The following is a 7,574-nucleotide window of genomic DNA, read 5'->3' as shown; positions in this document are numbered from 1 at the left end:
TTTTACAAGAAACAACAGTGCATTTCCATATACACATACAGCTGAAGTGGTGATTTCTTTAGATTACCACGTATGTCAGGTGACCTATAGAAAGTCTATATAGAGAAGGTTACACTGGAGTCAACACAAAGAGGCATAAAACCAGATTTTTGAGATCATTTCCAAGTCTACGAAAATAAATCTGCAAAGACACAACAAGAAGATTAAGAGTTCCCTCTAGTCCTAAATGAAGATATTTATAAAATAAGTACTCACCACTATATATTGAATTGAAGCTGCTATAACATGTTGATGTTCTGCTACAGTATAGCAGTAAAAATGGGGGGTTCTAAAGTAACAAACTTTGTTCCAAAGGGAAGAAGCATAACCCAACAAAACTGATACTTGCCTTACCAAACTTGAAACGGGAACAGCCAGATCCTTTATACTGTTTCCCTCCAGCAAGGTAAGCATACTGCCCATCCCAACCTACAGGCTCTTTGGAGATAACAACTAGCCAATCCAGTCTTGATTCAATGTCAATTTATAATGGGATGGGGCTGATATGCAGAATGCTCTATAAGTTCTTGGCCCCTGCTGACTTTTCTCAGCAGTGGTCTTCCAAGGCATTGTCTGATCCAGCTGCATGTATTCATCTCATAGAGCTGATGGATGATATCTTTACTCATCAGCTAAAGTAATACTTAGAAAGCTTTTCTTCTGCAGTATAGTGCAGCTGACACAGATCATTAGAACCAGCTTGAAAAATACATTTACTTTTATGCAATCATCTGATAGAGAGAATTTTATATCAAGTAAAGTTCCGTAGAATATCTAGTTTTTATATTCACATACCTATCTCAGACCTCCAGCTGTATCCCATTAATTTATTCAGAGAAGTATAGTAATGTTTGAAATTTTCTCTGTTATGTTAGTCACTTCATGCAAAGTCTACAAAGATGCCCCTTTTTTTTTCCCTATATGTATTATACAGAGCTATGCTCACAGAGACACTTTCTTACAAAAAAAAGCAAAAACACCTGGAAATAATTCTTCTACCATCTCATCTCCTTTCCTGTCTGAATGTTCAAATTTTATAATTCATTTCAAATGATATTTAAGGACTTATTCACGGAAGACATAATGATGGTGGAGAAAGATATCAAGAAGAGCAGTGGGTCAGATGGTCTGTAGCCGCTTACAACCATGTTGTACAGGAATATTCTGAACAATTCCAAAAACTACTCTGACTCTTCTGAGAAGATGGTAAGGTTTAAAGGGGCTTGTCCCAGGACAGCACTGAAAGGTAGCAGGGCCTTTACCATGGATTCTCTTTAAATCATACATAGGAAACGACAAGCTGATCTAGACAAGAACTAAGGCAGAATTTGCTAATGCAAAATTCCTGTACCTATGCACCAGCCGTGTCCTCAAAGCAGGGACTGGGCAGTGAAACAACTCCATTGCCAGAGCTGAGTGAGGAGGAGACATTCATCCTTGCTGACTCCTGTAGCTAACGTGCTACCTCTCAGACTGGGCACTGGAATATGACATCTCCTCCTTGTCGTCGTTTGTTCCCACTGAGTTCATTAAATCCTTTTGTTTCCTAGCAATGAAAAATAGTGAGTTCCAAGCATGCTACCTGCAGGTTTTGCACTCAGTTCATTTCCACATACAGCTACAAAGCGTGTGGATGAGACACAATATGGTCCTCTGTGACTTCAATGGACATTTCTTTTGCTGCATGCTCAGAAGAGCTTTGCTTTAGGATTCCCTGTGCTCTGGAAGAACTAACTCTCTCCTCTGTATAGACTTGTGTTATTTCTGTAGACCAGGAAGGAAAAGAAAAGCTGCACAGAAGGCAAATCCCACTATATCTGAGTGATAAATAAAGCAAATACTCTATGATGTAAAGCTCCCAGACTCAGCAAGGCACTGTACAAACTTAGACTCTGAGACAATCTGTTTCCCGGAGGCTTATAGGCTAAATAGCAAGCTAGAAAATGGAAGCTATGCAAAAAGCAGAGAAAGGCATCTGACAAAAGCCTCATTAGCCCTTAATTTCCTTCACTCCTGGCATATGTTTGTTTCTGCTAGGCACTGACATTTCTGTAGGTCTGTAGGCTCAATATTTACCATGTATCCAACAGTGAGAAACAAAGACTACACAGTCCTCTGAATTAAACACTTATTGTGTTAAAACTTTGCTTGTCTAATCACTCAGTGTTGTGCAAATTTAAGTGCCTAACTGAGAAGAAAAAACATCCAGAGTAGAGCAGAGATGACTAAGAAAAACACTTCTGCTACTTTAATTGCTTTGTGTTGAGGTATTACCTCTTGGTGTGTAAACATCAAATTAGCAATATTCTAAGGGTGAACAGTAACACAGTAATCAAATAACCCCTTCCAGCTATGCAGCTTCAACTGTGAGCTCTCTTTCCTGTCCTTCTGTCTTTTTCTCATTATTTGGTGCACTAAAAATTCTTAAAAACGTATTGCCGTGCTGTACTCTATTAAATTCCAATTATCTTATCCCTTTGTACAAACTTCATAACACTGAATCTTATCAGTACAGAAAGAACTCTGCTGTAGCTGGTTGCAATGAGCCAGGGTGTTACTTTGAGCTCTGTATTTCTATACTCAAGGCTCTCTCATGCAATTCATTGGAATTTTCTATAGAGAGTCTAAAGGCCAGCACTATTCAAAACAATTTCAGATCATTGTTTAAAAAAATATATCTACTTTATTTAGATCAGTTTCTGCGGTATTGCTGTCCTGCTTCACAGCTTAATATCCTTCAAAATCTGATGGCATACTTTATCAGTATTTCAGATATTGTCTAGAGGATCTTAGTTGCCATTGCAAAGCAAACAAACAAACAAACAAATGAAAAAAAATCACAGCATTTTGGACACATACAGGCATGACACAATGGCATTCAGTAAATTGTCTTGGACTACCTTATGATTCAGAATGCATCTCCACTGAAGAACAAGCTAATGCAGGAAGTTGGGAGCAGTTCCCAGCCATCCTGCAGTTCTGTTGTAGGGCATTCAGGCAGATTTCCTTCAAAATAGAGAAAACTCTGAAAAAAGAGCAGTCTTAAAGGACCACTCCCTGCAGCATAAATGAAGTTATAGCATATTTGTCCACACTGCCTCAGTAAACACACCATCTTTTGGGAATGCCTCATTTAGATTGTCTTGTTTCTGAATCAAAACAAGCTTATGCTACTATTATCTATGGCTCAAATTTCCATTTCCTCTAGAATCCTATATTTAATCCCTTTCTATGAGTATAAATTTACCCAACTTTACCAATACACATAGTCATATTTGAATGACTATTTACGATGATAAAGTTTCAGTGAAGGCCAAAGATGTTTTCACTGCTCTCTTAAGTTCAACTGGCAGGAATCCAATGGATGCCAACTGAGCCAGTTGGGATTTTCATCTATATAAATAGGAGCAGGATCTGGCAACCATACAAATTACATCTGTTCCATTGCAGCCATCTGTAATTCAATCTCCAAAATATTAATCAAGTTTATCTGACATGATTTTTCCTCCATCATCAGCTTATGCTGCTGATTTCTCCTTGGTCCGTTACAGTCTAATAGATTTTTATTCCCTTTAATATTTATGTCTTTAAGAAAGATTGAGTTAGATTCACTGGACTGTGATCAATACCACATTACTTCTTCCTTAATTGTTCTGTACATATCATCTGTTTGTTATATATGGTCCAAACATTCTTTACCAATATGTTTAGGCTTAACAGCGCATTTGTATATTATTCAACCTCTCTGTGCACTTAAAAAACAGTAAGTCTATCACCTCAATATCTTAATTTTCATGCCAATCTCTTAAAGTTTCATTTATTCATCTCCCTTATCCTGATCTTTCAGGGAGTACTCTTAGGTGAGGTTATATTTCATTTTTCTCAATAATAACAAGTGCTAGAGAAGTGTTTTTTTTTTTTTTTTTCTCTCTGTTTATTTATTTTTTTTAAAATAAAAGCGTTGACTTCATAGAGCTACAGAATGGTTTGGGTTGGAAGGGACCATAGAGCCCACCCAGCTCCAACCCCAGCCATGGGCAGGGCTGCTCTCCCCCCCAGCTCAGGCTGCCCAGGGTCCCCTCCAACTTGGCCTTGAGCGCCTCCAGGGGTGGGACACCACTTCTCTGGGCAGCTGTGCCAGCGTGCCTCAGCACACTCATTGTGAAGAATTTCTTTCTAAAGTAAATCTAAATCTATCCTCTTTTTAGATTAAAGCCATTAACAGTAGGGCTATCACTCCCACTCAGTGCTGTAACTAGTAACTTAGATGATACAATAGATAGCATTTGAATTAAAACACAATCACAAATGGGGATGAATTGCCATAAATTAAAAGGTAAGATTAATATTCAAAAGTTTCTTGATAACTCTGTTGTAAACAAGAGAGTAAAATTCAGTGGGGACAACTGCAATGTGATAAATAAATATAAATAAAAAATAAATAAAAATAAACAAACTAAGTATATGGAAGCATGAGCAGCAACTCATGTGAAAGCTTTGCAAGAAAATATCTGGAAGTCTTCGTAGATCAGAAAATGAAAACAAATATATAGGGCATTATAAAGGAAAGAACAAACATTATAGAGATGTATAAGCAACTCCTGAAAGAATCCCTTCCAGTCTTTTGGGCACTCAAAATGCCACAGGTAGAGGCTTGTTTCCAGTTCTGTGTACGTCTTAAGAGGAAGGTATGCCAACTGGAAAGACTCTTTGACAAGATGAACAAATGTGGCAAGTCTAGTGGGCAAAGTTGGAAGAAATGAGAACTGACTGATGTAGGGAGAGAGATACACATTGACAATACCTATTACAATACAGAACAGGCTGGTGAAAAGAGAAAAGAAGTAGTTTGTTCTGCTTAACTGTGTACATTTGTCATTCTTCATATAGAGGCTTAAATAAAAATGACCTCAATGTAGACTAAGGACTGACTGCATTAGTGCTGAATTATAATCAAATTGCAGTGAAATTATTCAATTTCTGTCATTGCAGCCCAAGAAGACATAAATTACTATTGCAGTCCTGAGAGGACAATTTATCCTTTTTAAAGAAATTCTAAAACTTTCTATACTCCAGGAAAGGCTCTCCACACTTGATTACTGCTCTGCAAATATTAAGGCTATGCAGATTTTTATTCTCAGGCTCGTTGTTTTGACATACTGCAAGAAATATATAATTTTGGCCCAGCAATTTGCCCAACTTTTACTAAAATAGTAACAGGCAATGTTTGGGAAATTGCTGCTGATTTCAATAGCAGCAAGTTATACCAGAATATATTTCCTAAACAAAGGAAAGACAGATGTGTTGTTATATCCAGTACAATGTCTGTTATCTCAGATGTGACCAATTGCCTTCTGCAAAAATGTAACTTACTTCTTAACAGTCAATACTGCTACTTTCAGATACTGAAAAATCTGAATCATAAGCTTATTGAAAAAAACATTTTATTTTAATGTATTTAAGATTTTTTATTTCTACCCATCTATCTTAAGGTTAACCCATCCCAACTAAAAACTAAACAGCATTATCTCAAGAGCTGGAAACATCCTAGGAAGCAAGAAATATGCTGGGATTTCTCTCTCACTCACTCCCTCACTTTCTCACTGCCAAGTATTATATGACTGAAGAAGAGTTGGCAATCCTGGTTATGAGAGTTAAGATGACAAACTAGATGACTAGGGTCCAAATCTGTAATCCAGCCAAGCTGTCGCTCCTTCCCTTTCCTCATATTTATAACAGCATCTGTTCCTTCTATCTTCATAGTGAGCGGCATAATTGAAGAAATGAGGAAATTTCCCCACTTTTTTTTTCCCTGTGTCCTATGCATGGCTTCTCACCTAAATACCTGCCTGCCACACAGGGTACATAGCTTGTGAAGCCCATTTTTGACAAGATATGAGAAGCTGAGATTTTATTTTTGATGGAAAGAAGGGAATTTCAAATTGTCATGAAGGCGGTGGATTACAGAAGGCACCTTCTGAAGCTGCTGCCAACTCTGCAGAACTTGGCTTGGAAAAAGAAAAACAGGCACACGAAATATGTTTCATCATTGAGCTTTTTCCTACATCTCCCTTATCAGTAATTAATGTGAGCAGTAGAATGTATACACTTCCTCAATAAAAGTAATGATCACGTAGAGGGCCAGAAGTTTTTAAACCAAAGCTTAAAAGATATCAAAATTACATCGGCCTTCTTCAGGATTTCTAGAGGGACTTTTTTTTCTTTCTCACTCAGAAAAAAATTGAAATAATATATTTTTCTTACCACAATCACTTTAGGTGAAGGTCAGCCATGTGTATCTGCTAAGAGTCTAAGACTAAGAGTGTCCCTAAAGCTACAGAAAGTTAGTCAGCACCACATGCCCAAAAGAAAGTGCTAATAATCCAGCATTTCCCCTGTGACTCAGGCTGACAGATATGAGTGATGAAGGGCACAGGTTGTGATAATGTGTTGTGTATTAAGCAAGAGAATGGCTGTTTCAGCAAAATATGCTTTGCCCTCAAAGCATATATGCTGCACTGATATGCCTCAGATATGAGGTCTGTCAGTACTAGGTGCCACTTTCTACTATCATAATAAAACAGTTGTTGAAAAGGACCAAAAAAAGGCTAAGTACTCCTTCCTATCAAGGTCTCTGGGGAAAGAATTTCAGTATCATTGAACAAAGATCAGATTAAAAAAGATTAAGTGCTTTTCCATATTTGTAAGTGTGATCATTTTTTTAGGGTTAGCTGTTGCTGAACAGTCAGAGCAGATATCTGGGTTTACGGAGCAGAATTTCTAGGTTCAGAGCACTGTAAATATCATTTAAAACAAGGACTATTGCAAACCTACTGACTCCTTGTCTATGACCAGGCAAGCTTTATTTTTGTTATTTATTGTAATTAAATTGTTTAACTGGAAATTGAGTGATTCATCCTTCACATTGAAAATTTTATCACATAGTTTACCACTTGTCACAAAGTTATCTAGATCAATCTATGCCTCTGACAGGCCTTCCATTTCTCTATAAAGAATTTGACAAAGGTGGACTTGGTACACCTCTGTTCATAAAAAGTGCATGTATCAGATCTCCTTTACAATCACCCAGCACTTTCTATTGACATATCCTGGGAAATACCAACATGAATTCTTAGCTTTTCTGGACCTGAGTGCAATGCCAAACTCGTCACATTCCACGAGCTCTGCAAAGGTCTCATTAATTTTCTGGCTTACTCAATTAATCACACAGATAGATGAGTTCATCACAGTTTCAGCAGAATCTATGTTTTGTACTACTGTTCTACCTAGCTGCTTTGCTATCTCCTACAGCAAGACATACAATATTGCTAATATCTGGGGAACTGCAGATATTCCAGTACTTCTGCAAAACCCAGGTGTCTGATTGAAAAAAAATAAAATAAAAATAAAATAAAAATAAAATAAAAATAAAAATAAAAATAAAAAAGCATGCTCCTGAAAGAAAGTCTGTCTGCTCTATGAATTCCTTACCTGAGATACTTCCAGCCTTTTTCTTTCTCCTGCCATCTGAGAAG

This window comes from Meleagris gallopavo, chromosome 2, assembly GCF_000146605.3.
Source record: "Meleagris gallopavo isolate NT-WF06-2002-E0010 breed Aviagen turkey brand Nicholas breeding stock chromosome 2, Turkey_5.1, whole genome shotgun sequence".
Taxonomy (NCBI): Eukaryota; Metazoa; Chordata; class Aves; order Galliformes; family Phasianidae; genus Meleagris; species Meleagris gallopavo.
Note: the sequence above shows the minus strand (reverse complement) of the source record.